The sequence below is a fragment of the Callorhinchus milii genome, unplaced genomic scaffold, assembly GCF_018977255.1.
Source record: "Callorhinchus milii isolate IMCB2004 unplaced genomic scaffold, IMCB_Cmil_1.0 Scaffold7, whole genome shotgun sequence".
Taxonomy (NCBI): domain Eukaryota; kingdom Metazoa; phylum Chordata; class Chondrichthyes; order Chimaeriformes; family Callorhinchidae; genus Callorhinchus; species Callorhinchus milii.
The window spans coordinates 12,867,963-12,884,007 of record NW_024704748.1 but is presented as its reverse complement, the minus strand read 5'-3'; the positions used below and the strand labels follow the sequence as shown (position 1 = coordinate 12,884,007).

Here is a 16,045-nt window from a genome sequence, read left to right as displayed (position 1 = left end):
TACAAAGTCCCGTTTCTGATTTCAGCACCACAGACACAGTCTGACTGAAATCACCTTGCTGCTCTCCCACACACAGTTCTCCTGACAGGCTGAGTAATTGCAACAGGATCACTTGTTATTCTCTCCTTCCAGTCTGTGAGTCATTAAATCCGCTGGGGTGAAAGTAATGAAGCACAACTACATTCTTACAGAACACTTTCTTCCTTTTACTTGAATAACAAATTGTAAAAAATAGACTGAATAACAATGGGATTTTTTTTGGCTGCACTATCTGCTTCTCAAATTTAAACATCAACAAACTATTCTTCAAATTAAGCTAGTAGCTGTTTGAAGCCTGTAATCTTATCTTCTGATTTTCCTTTCCTGGTTTTCCACAAAATATTTCTCAACAATCATACAGAATAATACAAATATAAAACTCGGAACAAACCAAGATTGTTAATCCCTTGCTTTCAACAGATAAAATTGTTCATTCACTTCATGGCTGTTTGTGGGACATTGCTGTACGCAAATTGATGTTCACCTACAAATACACAGTCACTACACTTCAGTTAATCATGTGAGGCACTTTGAGATGTGAAAGGCGATATTTCAAATGCAAAGATTATTTTATTACTACTACTTGATCCTGAAGTTTTGTAGAGGTTTTTGAAAGATCTTATGTTTATCTTTGATAGATCCTGCACAAGCTCTGAAATAAAAGTGAAAAACTGGCTTCTGAAAAATCCACATTTACTCCATCTGCAGTCTTCATGAATTACATTCAGTTACCTCCTTTAAGAATTCTAATAACTTTGTATGTTTCTAAAACCATGTCAGCTGCACCCGAACAGCCTCCTGCTGCTTTTTAAATCAACATTGTATGCATCTCTAAAATCCTTAGGCCTTTCCCCCTCCCCTGTCAACAGTCGGATCATTGATTCAATAATTCCCAAATCATATGCTTTATGAGTATGAAGTTTAAAAGCTTTTCTTCAATTCTTAGATACATATTCCTGAACTCTTAAAAAGATTAGCCAGTCTTCTGATCTCCTTGAGGATTCAAGAGTCCATCTGCTTTTGTCCTTTTTTTAAAATGCAGAATCCCATCGGCATACTTATGGGTATCCAAAATACCCACTAATAAGCCACTACACGTGGATAGTTCTGTGTCTGGAATGGAAATGCGCACTCTCCCCACAGTGGATGCACCATACTTAACTAATTCTGGAATGCATTAGGAACAGGTTGGTGAGAACCAAGGCTTGGGAACTCATGTGTTAGTTAGGGGACTGTTGGAGTTTAATATACTAATGCTGCATATCTTGCCATTGCTTGTCCAGCTAGGACCACCCCACCCCTTTAGAGCTTTGGCTTGCACAGTTAACAGGAGTCGAGTGGGAAGAATCCATAACCCAGAGATCACTTTGTCAAAGAGACCCAGCTTACCTCCCTTGAAGGTGGATAGTAACAGTCTGTGAGCAGCACAACTCTGCATGAAATTCATGACATCATTGCCATTATCCTCCTGTACACAGTTCAGACGTACATCCCAACCTATTGAGTGATGTTCCATCAACAGCTGCTTATCTCTCCACATACCAACCAAGGTAGATACCAAGACCTGGATATATAAGTGTGTATCCACCTTCCCAGATATTATGTTCTAGTAGCTGTCATACCAAGCCTCAGAGTTTCCTGATCAGCAATTCAACAGACCATCAGCATGACGGTAGGAGATACACAGAGTGCTTGACAAATGCCACATACCAGGCTTACTAAACAGAACTGTTTAATCCAGGTCCTCATTGAAGGGCGTTAGCAAATAGATGTGCCTACTACGAAGCTGATTCAGTGTCCAGGGTGTTCAGCGACAGGCCAGTGTAGGCTGAAACCCCTCACAGCATGCACTTCTTTTTACCGCAAATCCACCTCATTAAAGTCCTGCACTTCACAACTGAGTTGTGCTCAGAGTTCAGCACGCTAAAGGCGAAATGTCTGGCACAGATGTATATATTTGATTGCTTGACGCTTCCTCAAATCATATATTCTATTGATATTAACAGGTGCATCATTGATTTCCAAGTCAATTTAATTGAATCTGTATCGTCTGTAATCTTCCTGTAGCAAGACGGTTGTATTGAATGAATTCTGCAATTTCCTGATTTCCCCCATGCTGTTATTTTAGCTGCTGTAGTTTCTTCAGAGCTATGGGAAAATATGGCTCTTCAGATCCCACTTACATCTGCCTATGATCTTTCCCTCTGTTGTCCTTTTACCTCTTGTAATACTTATTTTAGCTATCCTCACATGATTTTCTAAGCACCCTGGTTCTCATTACTTTGTGATTCTTGAGATCTGAAAAATAAAATCATTATTTTTAGCCTTCATGTTATTTTGTCCTTCCTATTCACACATTGTGATCTTGGTCTTTCCCCTATTGGGATATACTTCCTATTCACATTCCTTGAAGTAATCTTTAATAATTCAATTTATTTCCATCATTTTCTACTTCATAGTTAATCCTCACTGGAGTTCTCATAGTTCCAGTTAGCTTTTAAAAGTCTTGCGGATCTGTACTGTTATTTCATGGCCATATCAAATAATAATCCTTAAATAATAATCCTTGCATTTGATATCCTTTCATGTCAGGAGGAAGACCCAAAGTGCTTCTCAGGATGTACTCTAAAGTGTAGCAACTATGTATTTTGTAGACAAAGGCAGCAGCCAATTTGTTCACAGCAAAATCCCACAGCCATGAAATGAATGACCAATTTTTATTTTGAGGGTTGTTGATCAGGAGAAACTCCCTCGTCTTTTTCAATAGCGCATGGGAACCTTTAACATTCACGTGAGCAGGCAGACAGGACATCGGATTAATGTCTCATCTGAAGGATGACTTCTCCAACAATGGAGCACCCACACAGCACTGCATTAGATTGGCAGCCTAAACTATACAAGCTCAAAGGTCTGACGTGGGCTTCAACCCACAACCTTCTGACTCAGAGGCGAGCATGTTACCAAGTGAGTCAGGCTGACCCTCAAGAGTTATTCTTTACACATTCTTATCCCTGTTCTCTTCTCTTCACTCTGAATTCCATTTAATTTCTTCTACTTCTTGATTGGCAAAAATTATTGCTCAACTTTGTTCACCAAAAGTTGATCAAGTTTACCCTTTCGCCTGAATCTACATTCATTTGATTGGAACTAAATTAATGCTTCGATGCTTTGAGGCAACTCAGTTCATCTGATAATGTACATCCTTCCTGAATACATTTGTTGCATCCTATAAAGCTCCTTAGTTATCTACAGCCAATTCCCTCCTGAACAAATTTCAGTAACCACTAATTGAAGTCAATTGTTCTGTTTGTTTTCTCCATGCCCAAGAAACACTGGAAGCCAAACAGACACCTGCAATGTTGTATTTGTTACTTTAACCCTTAGGCTGGTCTCTGCAGACCGATCACTTTGTAGTTTGCAATCCACACAGCATGAAGCCAAAACAATGACTAATATAAAACAACAATTTGAATTTACATAGTACCCTTCATGCGGGACAGTGCATCAGAGCATTTAACAATGGGAGATCTTGATGCCGAGCCAAGGGGGGAGGGGGTAGTGATCATAGGCACGGTGAAAGAGGAAGGTCTTCAGCTGTGATCTGAAGACGAGGAAAAGAGGCAAGGCAGAGGGAATGAGGGAGATAGTTCCATAGTTTCAGAACTTAGTGGCTGAAAGCACTACCATCAATTGGGCAGTGGAGGGGACGAGAGACAAGCAGGAGGCTGGAGCCAGAGGAGCAGAGGCAGTAGAGTTGGGAGTAAGCAGGTCCGAGAGGTAGGGATGAGCCAGGGCATGAAGCAATTTGTAAACAAGTATAAGGATCTTGAAGTCAATCCATTCTGTAATAGGAAACCAGTGGTGCCTGGCAAAGACTGGGATGATGGAGCTACGGAGTTTGGTACAGGTAAGTACACAGGCAGTGGAGTTTTGAATTAATTGGATTTTGTCAATAGTGGAGTATTTGAGGAGGGTATTGGAATAATCGAGGCAGGAGGTGAAGAAAGCATGGATACTTAACGATTATCATTTGATATTGTCATAAACAGTACAACTACTGAAATATCATGAGTTGCTTTGATCCTTAATACCACCCATAAAGTACTAAAATAAACACCCAAAATCTTAGTGGGTTGTTGTCCCAGGTTTGTTCCCTATTTTTTACTTTACATTTTACACTGCTCTTAATTTTATTTAATTGTAATGCCTATTACGCTTTCACAGTAGATAAAATATTGGTGTAAATGCTGATTGAAGCTTTCCCAATTCGTACTGAGTTGTTTCTCCTCTGATATCCCCCCTACTCCCTAAACACAACCACACACACACACAAACACTTATCTTCATAAAGAGATACAAACATTAAGGATGCAGTAAAATGCTTTCATTCTGATTCAATAACCATGTGGAATAAATTGATTATTTATACTGTGACCTTGATTACAAGAATAGGTATTACAGGCTGTACACCTTTGATACTAAACTTCCAGGTACCTATTATTGGTATAATAATAAACCAAACAACCCCCCCTTACTTTTCTCATGCATTTTAAGAGCACAATTTTTGGGACGTCCTCCTGACGTGAAAGGCCCTCTATAAATGGAATCTTGTTGTTGTTGTTGTAAGCAGACTGACTCATGCCGTGTTGCCAGGGGAAATTGTTCACTGAAAATGCATTTAGGAAGAGGAACTGAAACGTACTTAATATGGAAACAACTTATCCGCTGAATATGCCCACACCAACGTTCCTTCTCCCCTACTCAAATTTTCATAACAACTGCGCTGATTAAACTGAAGCAATACATATCTGATCAGCCAAAAGCCAATCGCTTACTACATAATAATCCTTGCATTTGAAATGGAGCCTTATCACGTCATTGAGACGCCTCAAAGTGCTTCACAGAATATACTGTAGAGTGTGGTGACTATGTATTTTGTGGGCGAAACGCAGCAGCCATAAGCGCACAGCAGTGTTCCTCAAACAGTCGTGGACCAAATTTGTTTTTATTTTTTGAAGGGATTGTTACTCCCAGAAAAGCGATCCACTAATCGACTAACAACCGGGTTCCTACTTACTGCTAAGTAAACAGGGGCTTGTGGAGTAAGTAAACCTAACCATCCCACCTGGGAATCGAACCCAGGTCCTCTCGCTTGCAAGGCGAGTGCTCTAACTACTAAGCTACAGGACTTAATTAGTGAGGGGCATGTATTTATAATATGATGTATGATTTGTACAAAGTTTAATATTTTATCCAACTCAATTACATGGTGAGAAAAATCTATGGCATTAAGAATAGCACAAGTAGCAAAATACCATGCGCTTACCATATAGTGAATTACTGCACAACCGTGGCAGACTTGATAGCATTTTTACAAATTATATGATGCACATAAGCTGGTTATTTAACGGATATGCTTGACAAAGTAGTTCATCATTTCACTGGAACTATCTATTCAAATGGAAATAATCCACCCGAGAGACGTCTCTTAAGTAACGTTCAATTTTAGCAGCTAATTTTGGTCTGGACTTAACAGAAACTGAAGCTTCCTATGAATACACGCAATAATGCATCTCAAAGCCAATACTGCCAGCCTGATGGATGTCTAGTGTAAAGTGTAAACTAACACCAGAGGATTAAACATACTTTCTGGTTGATTTTGTTCACTCTTGTGTTCCTTCGGTAGCAGTTAACTGGTAAAAGGCCATGATAAAAGTAAGCAATTTTTTTCACGTCTTCTATTCCCCCTCCACCAAAATACTCAATCTGCATAGCGTAAGGAAAGGAAAGTGCATCCTATACTATTTTTACACATCTCCCAGGTGATCAGTTTCTGCAAGGCATTGGGAGGATCTTCCAACCTTCTTAACCTTGAAAGACTCGAGCCAGGGGAAGAGAATTTACTTTAAAATGTTGGAATCTGACCCTAAAAAAAGTAAATGTAAACATTGGTAAGAAGTCTATTTTTTCTCACTATGCTTCCCATGCATCTTTGCATCTTCCCCTCCACAATTGCCCTTGGCTGAATATGGTGTCCACCTTGTTCTTAAAAATGAAACTGTAGCATTGCCTCAGAGGCGTTAGTTAATCAAGCAAACGTTAAATGCATTCCCACGAGAAGGGAAGGATTCTGAGAGGTGGATTTACTGACCTGGACTGTTTTTTACTGGTGTAAAAAAGACTGACCATGGTTGTCAGGCAGAATACATATTGGTTTACACCAAATTTACTATGCAACACTGCCGCTAGCTGTGGCTTCTTAGTAGGCAGAAGGACCGCTAGCAGAAAGGAGAACACCTTGATGCCACTTTCCTAGTTATGCAGTTCAGGTTAATCTGCCCTCTGAGACTTGGTTTTCACATCACAAACAATCTAAGGCCTTTTAAGCATTCATATCAGGTGGTCCGCTTTCCTCAACAAGAGATGGATGTGAGTAGGTAGTATAACTTTATTGTGCCCACTTTTACCACGTTAGAAAAAATATCATCAGTACCAAACTAGCACCAGAATAGTCCGCCACCACTAGGCACCACTGGGCGCAGGTTAAAATGTTCAATGTTTTATTTTTACATGGCGTATTTGAAATGCACTTAACTCATTTGATCATCCATTCAATTTTAACAGGACACTTTTGCAAACAACAAGATTATGGTATTAACATCACAGTTTGGCAGAGTAGTAAAACATGAATTCATTCATTGAGGTACCCAATCCCAAGCATCTGAGAAAGAACAAAATCCTCTTAACATTTTTTCCCTTGCTTTACAACCAATATGAGTAGGAACCATTTCCTTCTTAATCTCTTGAAACCTTTTCAATGTCCAATAATCATTCCTTCATGAAACCGCACAATCCACACCAGGCTATATCATAGGTCACAAAGTTTGCAATACAGGTATTATCAGTCTATTCTGCTTTGAATAACAAATACACAAATAAAATGTGAAAAAAATGTTAATACAAATTTTGTGTACAAAATGAATTTTAATGAAAATGAACCTACTGATGAAAAAAAATTAAGGTTAAATAAGCACAATGTGCTTCAATAGACCCATTGAGAAACGTACACCTCTTCTTTGACCATGCTTTGTCACCTTTCTCCCCACATTCCCTCGGTTCACATCCCCAGTTCCCAGGCATTGTCAAGCACTTTGATATGTCCTCCGGACATGAAAGGTGCTATATAAATGTAAATTGTAAGTGTACTTGTTTCTTCAAACTTAATTTGGAAAATAAACATCTGGGAATAATGGAGTTTAACTTATAAGTTTGTAATTCTCAAGAACTGTAACAGTCCCTCATTACAGTCATTTCCTAGGACAATATTCAAAACTTATGGTGATCCCTGTTACATTAAACCCAGACATGAAAATCTGATTAAGATGCATGTGCTGTTCTCCAAGTGATAGTCAACCCACTAGGTCCTCGTGTTTGCTTCTGAAGATACCATCAAAAAAATCCCAAAAGCCCATTAGCAGAGAGCCAGAAATTAGCTGATTCAAGTTCCACTTCCTGTTGTATCTGTTTTCACTTAAAAATATCGGACATAGAGACAAAGAACCCTCATGAAAATGGCAACATTTTACAATTGGAAGAATTTTAAAATACAAGATTTCAAAAAAGGAATCCAACTTCAGATTAACATTCAAAAAGCATTCCTTACTTCAATAACTTAAAACATCTCAATCCTTCTAAGTGCATTTCCACTGGTCACTAAAGCCTTGATGGCCAGTGATAATAACAAATAGGATTTCCCAATCAGTGAATTTCACACACCTATATTCTCCAGTATCTAGAGGTCTGTATTCAAAAATATTTAGCAAGAGAACAATAAAACATTCTGTCATGCAAAGTGTAGAAATGAAATGGTATGTAGATCATTGCTTGGGTGTTTATATATCACAAGAAACTAGATACCAGAAAGACATGGGAAAATAAGATTAAAAAAATATTTACAGCATGTGCTGATAACCAGAAGTGGCTTGTGTTTGTACTTTTCCTTTAAATGCATTAATTACCTGTAACTGGGTTGTTTCTTGTGAAATTGTCACACAGATACTTGAGGCAGAAGGGTCCAAATGCTGTCGTACATGGGTTAGTCCTATTTAGAATTAGAAAACAAAAAAGTGAGAACCAGCACAATAGTGGACAAATCATCTAAATGTGTGAAAATAATGACAAAACGTTCATTAAAACTTTGACAAGTTTAAGGAATTATTTAGGAATAATGCATATTCAGAAATTCAATTCAGTTTACAGTATATTCTCAAAAAGATGGTTTGATTCGCCTTCTCAAAATAGCACTGAAAGGCATTCTCCACCTTTACATAATGAGCCTTTACATAATGAGCTGCCACCTGCAATATTTCAAAGTGTGAACATTCAACACTATTTGAGAAATGGGACTGAATCAGACATTCATTGCATTTATGGTTTGGGTACTTCAAAGTAGAACACTCAAATCTCATACAATTGGAAATTAATTTGTTTCCACATCTGTTTTGTAGGTTCATAAGAAACAAAATCAGCTGTAATGCAATCCAGCAAAATTAAAGAAAATGTGTAACTGACAACGCAAAGCAGCATATTTCTGTAACGCACCTTAAAAAGTCCTGGTTGAGACCAGTCCCTCCACAGTCTTGCTCCTTATTACCTCTGCAACCTACTAAAGCTTTACGAACCTGTCAGCTCTCTCTGCTTGGCAAGCACTGGCCTGCTCTATGTGCCCTCCCTTATCCATTCCATCATCGGCAGTTTGGCCTTCAGCCTGTCTGTCCCCACGGTCTGGAATTCCATCCCACAGGCCCTTCGTCTCACCCCCTTCTACAAGGCCAGTCTCAAGTTCTTCCTCTTCGACCGTGCCTTTAGTCATCTTCCCACCTCAAACCCTCTGCCCTCCACCTCTTTTGATTCCAACCCCCAGCTCGGGTTCCATTGACTCGGGATGTCCTCCCGACATGAAAGTTACAATAAAAAATGCAACTTGTGGATGTTGTAGAAAAGTAGCAATGCGTGGTTAAAATAGCAGCTGGGTTTTTTAGAGAATTTAGGTTCTGTGGATTTTCTGGGAGTGGGGAAAGGAAAGGTGAAGATGTCTCCATGATCTAACTCATTTTGCCAGGGATTGGCTAGACTGCCAATGTTCTCCACAACCCCATCAGGAAATGGTACATTCTACAAGTAGAGGGGAGGAGGGAGGGAACAAGAAGGGTGCAATTTAATTATAGGGATTTATTTTAAGTCAAAGAAAAGCAGGAAAACACATGTATTAGGATAATAAATTAAAGAATGCCAAGTATGCAGAACAAATTCATTTCAGTAATCCGTCTGCAGGCAAGATGTAGTAAGGTTGGTAGATGTAGATATAATAGTTGCTGTGATATCTCACAAGACTAATTGTAAAGGGGATGTTGGGAGAGGGAAAAGGTAGATTTAAAAAAATGGTAGTAAGTAACTAACAGGAAGCCGAGGACTGTATATGATTTTAAAATTCAAAACTGGAGTCTGATGTAATCTTCCTAATAAAACTATTTAAGCGATCTGAAGCACTACCCCCTTTTGAAGGGCGCTCTATAAACGCAAGTTGTTGTTATCCAAGTGTTTAACACCACAGTCCTCGTGTACAGCTTATGCTCGTTCATTTGGAAATTTCGGCCTGTATCAATACAAACTCATTATAACTGCAGGGCTCAAAAGACCAGTCCCCAGTTCAGACAAGGGTGTGAGATCACATTGGGGGATTAGTCTCAACATCACATGCAATTCACAACACCAGTCTGACTGTAGTTAGCGCCTTTCTTAGCTTTCGGCCCTACTTAGCAGAGCTCTGACCTTAGGTGAACATATGCGAACCTCCACTTCACCTCCTCTGAGCTTACAGTAACTGTGGTGCCAACCTAACAGCAAAACTCCAATTTGCTAGCTCAGGTATTGCCAGCAGTATAACTAGACTATAAATGTTCAGATATATATGGTTCTAAGCAGCTCCTTGATGGTCCAGTAGGTAAAGGCAATGTACAGAGTAGCTTTGGGTCATATGCAGCAGATCTGAATTAAACGTCTGGAATGAGTTAGCTGATCGCTTGGACTGTATACCACAAATCTAATTTCCAGTGGGAAAATTCTGCACAAATACTCCCTAATGATAATCAAGTGAAACTCCAGGATATCGACGAGATTAATCTACACATTTTCAGCATTCCTGTCTGCTGCCTGTCAATCCAGCAGCAAAGCAACAGTCTACTCTCTAAAAAAATGTTACTCTCTATTTACCCCCAAACCCTCAATCACATCCCAACCATGTAGAGTACTTACTCAGCTCTCTTCTGATCCACATATCAAAAGCTTTTTATCACGAGTCCCTCCACTACACTGCATGGGGAGGGGGAAAATCTTATCTGAAATTTGTTAATGTTTAACGTGTGTTTTGCTTCTCATTCTCTGCTCATAGTCCAGGTTAAATATTTTGGTTAGGTTTGCATTAAAAAGCTGAAATACATCACAATAAAGACCTGTATAAAGACCTCTGGCATCCCTTCTCCAGTAAAAAATAAGTTCAAATCTCTACATTTTTTCTTCTAACTGGAGCTTTCAGAACTCTGCCGCCACCATACTTACCTGGAACAAACTCCGTACCCCAATCTCACCGGCTCTGGCCAGGCTCCACTGGTTCCCCGTCACTGAACAGATCAACTTCAAGATGCCCACACTCTTGTCCAAATCCATTCATTACATGGCACCTTCCTACCCTCCAACCTCCTCACTCCCCAATCCACCACCCGGAGCCTCCTCTTGACTGGCACCAGCCTCCTGCTTATTCCTCACACCCTCCACTCTACCATTGGAGGTCGCGCTGTCAGCCATTACACACCAAAGCTCTGGGACATTCTCCCTCAAACCCACTGCCTTGCCCCTTCTCTCCCCTTTTTCAAGTCCCACCTGAAAACTTTCTTTTTAACCGTGCTTAGTCACCTTCCCCCTCGGCTCGGAGTCAGGCTCTGCCACTGTTAAGCGTTCTGAGACGTTACCCTGCGTTGAGGGCACTGTATAAATGAAAGTTGTTTTTGTTGTATTAAGTCATTGGATGTTCTAAATTGTTCTTCCCTGTACTATCTCCAAGCATCATTGTCTTTTAAAAGTTAAGAGTGACTGAAACTGCAAACAATATGCCAAATGTGGCCTCAATAATTCATACAAGGTTAGAACAGTGAAATGCACTCAAGATGCATCCAAGCACTTGTTAAATTAATAGCAGCTTTATATTGACTCAGAATTTCAGTGCAGGATCAATAATCACACTCAAATCCTTTTTCCATTTCCTTTTTCACTTTTGTTAATGGGCACCCCTTCATCGGATATACATTTCATTTTTCCTGTTCCAATAAACATTACCTTACATTTTCCATTGGACTTTTTGATCCAGGTCCTTTGAGTTCTGTCATTCTTCCTGAGCGTTACTTCCTGAGTACATACTCTCTTCCCTGTGATCAGCAAATTACTATACATCCCTCAAGTATGTTCTCCATACAATGTGCATTGAACAGAATAGCTTGTTGCAAAGGCTTTTTTTAAAAAAAGAATCAGTTTGATAGGCTGGCAAACACAGTTTAAAAGCATTTAGCCTTTTTGAAGCAGCATGTTGACTTATTCCAGCATATTAGGGACACCAATGAAATGAATGTGGTTAACTGCACTGATATCAGACTCATGGAATCAAATAGTCTTCCACTAACTTGGAGCGCAGAATCAGAATTCTGATACACAACTTGTGCAAAACCTTTACAATTAAATGTCTTTAACTTGGCCATTTGAAATGCCTTTTGTGGGCTTTAAAATAAGTATATATTTATCAAAAGTGTAACCAGAAGTATCTTACGCTGAAGTGCACATTACCACTTTGCAAATGGGGAGTATCCAACCACATCAGATGAGTGAACAGAAAAATACAAGGTGCTCACAATGCCTATGTGAGGAGGGTTGGAGAGAATAAAATAAACAGGCGAATGATGCAACAATGAACAATAGTTAGTCCATGTGGTATGGAGCACCTCTAAATATCCATTCGTGCAAAATTATTAGAGGGACTCTTAGAGACAAGTTACTTGCCCATGGTCTGCACCACAGCATTTCCTAAACCAAGAAAGGAAAGGAATTTAAGTCTGTTAACAAAATTAATGGCATATTGGGAAATTTACCAGATGTGGCAGTCAATACATGTTGCCAAGTCTAGTGATTTTCCCGACAGGAAGAAATACTCGGCCACACCATTGTGTTTTAATTCAAACAATATTTGTAGGGGTGGGAACTGAAATGCTAGTGACATTGGGAATTGGCTTTTAGTAAACAGACTGCTAGGCTCCCATCCAGTCAGAACACTAAACACAAGAGGATGATAACATTGGTATTTATACTTTGTTTAATACAAAGCTTAATACAACTGAAATGTTTACTATTTTAAAAATGCAATATCAATGGTAAATTACTTAAAGTGTAGTGAAAAGTGAATTCTGATTCTGCTCTCCAAGCTAGTGGAAGACTATTTGATTCCATGAGTCTGATATCAGTGCAGTGAACCACATTCATTTCATTGGTGTGCCTAATATGCTGGAATAGGTCAACATGCTGCTTCAGAAAGGCTAGATGCTTTTAAGCTGTGTTTGCCAGCCTATCAAACTGATTCTTTTTTTAAAAAAAAGCCTTTGCAACAAGCTATTCTGTCCAATGCACATTGTATGGAGAACATACTTGAGGGATGTATAGTAGCTCAGTGGTTAGAGCACTCGCTTTGCAAGCGAGAGACCCGAGTTCAATTCCAGGCAGGGTGAAACCTTGGGCAAGTTTCCTTACTCCACACACCTAATAATAATCCCTCCAAAACCAAACACAATAATAAAATTGGTCATTTTCAATCTTCGACTGTTTGTGGGACATTGGTGTGCGCAATTGGCTGCCGCATTCGCCCACAAATATACAGTCAATTCACTTTACAGTACATTCTAGCAACAAAACCAATAAACAATAATTAAAATTCTAATTTCTGCACTTAAAAACAGTCTTACTTCTAGAATAATAAATTGTACAATAATATAAAAATACTCGCATCATACAGCACCTTATCGTGTCTTAACGTTGCTCAAAGTGGAATACACAATGAGCTTTTCTGAAGTTAGTCTTTGTTATGTAGCCCAGTGTGGCTGCTAATCTGCATCCAGGATCCAACAGGCAGCAACAAATTGAATGATCAATGTTTTATGGTGAATTTAGAGACGGGAGGAATATTGTCAGGACATTGTACTGCTTTTTTTTCGAAAAGCTAACCTGATGCTGTTATAGTTGGCTGAGAAGAGAGGTGTTGTAGTTATTGTGGCTGTTCTCACCCAGACAGTTCCCAGGCTAAAAGCTTCTCAGACAACTGGGGGAGTGGAGGCGGAAGGGAGGGTGGTGGAGAGGAGAAAATGAGAAAATTCAGCACTTTGGCACTAATTCATATTGGGATGCATTTGAAGCAGTGCTTTATGTGAAATCAACTTGAAGGGTGTTTAGGTCACCCCAGTATTAAATCAAGAGTTCAAAATCTACTCCTGGATTCTGAGGACAAACTCCAAACGCTGTGGTATTGCTGCACGAGCTACATTACTAGAAGCCGCCGGGGCTTTATTGGAAGGGAGAACATGGAACTTTCAGCCAGAAAGCCCAATTCTAAGAGGATTGCATTTTTGTGGATTAGACTGTTCAATAAAGTGGTATGTCCAATCAGGGTCTTTCATGGAAATGTGTAGATGTCACACTGAATGAGACCTAGCTCATGCAGATTACAGGCTCTAGCCAAAGCACACAAAACGTGTCAATTTGCCCAACTTATACAACAAACATTCGAAATTCATCTCGTTGTTATCACACTGATGTCAACAACCAGCTGAAGAAAAGGTTCTGGTTAACCTGATCAAATATGTACTCAGTTCTTCACAACCCCCATACCAGCTCGCTCCTTAGCAACACAACTACAACAGGATTAAGCAAGCTACAGCACAAAATCACCTAGTAAAATTCAGAGCTACCTTCAAATTACTGCAAAATGTTATAGACCAAATGTCAAACATACTGGACGCACAAAACTGTTAGTTAAGGCACATTCATTGTTTAAAATCCAGGTAGAAATCATTTCCCTTGTATCTTTAACATTAACTAATATGGCTGTTTGTGTAACATTGCTCTGCGCAAATTCTTTCCCTCATTCGCCCACAAAATACAATCACATCTGCAAGATGTTTTGAGATATCCTCCCGATGTGAATGGCACGGTACGAAATGTAAGGATTATTATATCTCTGCACCAATCTGCAAATTATCTCTAAGCTTCTCAACAGTAACTATCTGGTAGGAAGTGGCTAAGAGAGGTTGGGGTTAACCTTCACTACCTTGCGGATAATGTCTTTCTTGTGGAAGGCACACACAACATCCCAAACTTAATTTTATGAGGAGAATGATGGGTGTAAAACCTTGCATGAGTATTGCTAACACCGACATGCTGAATTTATCTCCAAATATCATTCATTCAAGCACAGGGGCAGAAAATGATACACTGTATATCAAAAAAATGCAGCAAGACATCTGTAGCCCTGTAATTTGTCAGTTCTGAAGGGATGGGGCTGTCCCTCAATGAAGAGAAAAGGAGCAAGTTCTCATTCAGGCATTTTTATTTATTTCAATTTATAACCCAGTGCCTATTGATGATGAAGCTGCAGTTATCTCTAAGCCTGTGGAAATGTGTGTGCGCAGACCTTTTAGAGATTATATCATGCATACAAAATCAAAGTTTTCTAGTTATCAAAGTGCAATTCCTTCAGGATGTTTCTGTCTACACATCCTACACTAGCGAAATCCAACTGTTTAGTTCTTGATAGCAATCCCCATTTACATTTAAATGCACTTCTCAGTATGTGGAGTTGATAATAATCCTTTGACAAACAGAACTGTTTGATCCTCCACATTGGACACTCATTTTCCATTTCCTTTGTAGCATTTTTTTAAAAAAAAGAAATAAGCTGTAATGTAAATGCAAGCATGCAATCATGTAGGCAGAATTCATTTTTAGAAACAAAAAAAGGAGTAGGCCATGCCATAAGATCATAGCTGATCTGTACCTCAACTCCAATTACCTGCCCTTGCCCCATATTCCTTAAAACCCTGACTGAACAAAATAAAGTTTACCATAGTTAATTCATTTCTCATCCCTTTGAAGTTTGACGTACTTAAATTAAAATCTTAGTTTGTGACGCTCCCTTCTCTCTCTTAAACCTTACATCAAATTCAATCATATTATGGTCACTATTTGCAAGGTGTTCCCTTAGAGTCAGATTGTTATCTAATTCTGATTTGTTACACATTACCAAATCTATATAGCATGCTCACTTGTTGGTTCTAAATAAACATTGTTCCAGAAAACTGAATGCATTCTAAAAATGTGTTTCCTTGCCTACTTGAGCTACTCTGCTTCACCCAGTCTACGTGAAAATTAAAATCTCCCATTATAACTATATTGCTTTTGCTGCATGCTTCTCAGATCTCTGAATTTATACATTCCCCCACTACATCCCTGCTATCTGGAGGTTTGTAGACAACTCCCAACAGAGTCTTTGCAGCCTCCTTTGCTGTTCCTTCATTCTACCTTTAGTGTTTCCATGGCCTGATCACCCTTACTGAAATCCTTTCTTTCTACTGCTGTAATTGTGTCTTTTATCAATATTGCTACTCCTCCTCCTTTCCCAATTCCCCTGTCCTTTCCAAAGATCTTATAGCCTGGAATATTTAGCTCTCAGTCATGTCCAACTTGTACCCAGGTCTCTGTATTGGTTGCTACATCATAACATTTAAGATGAATTTGTGCTTCCAACTCAACTGTTTTATTTCTTATGCTACTGTATTTGTGTACAGAACGTTTATTCTGATAACTGTCCTCACCCTGTCCATATGCCCTGATGGTGCTTTTCTCACACTTTTTTGACTCG

General features: G+C 39.2%; 1 long non-coding RNA gene across 1 annotated transcript in view; it reads right to left on the bottom strand.

The window, feature by feature from the left end:
* Positions 1-8,050: 8,050 nt before the first annotated feature.
* Positions 8,051-16,045, bottom strand: part of LOC121849464 — a 34,972-nt gene continuing 26,977 nt past the window's right edge. Inside the window, exon 3 of the long non-coding RNA XR_006085229.1 lies at positions 8,051-8,140. This is a non-coding gene — a long non-coding RNA (uncharacterized LOC121849464). The remainder of the gene's footprint in view (positions 8,141-16,045) is intronic.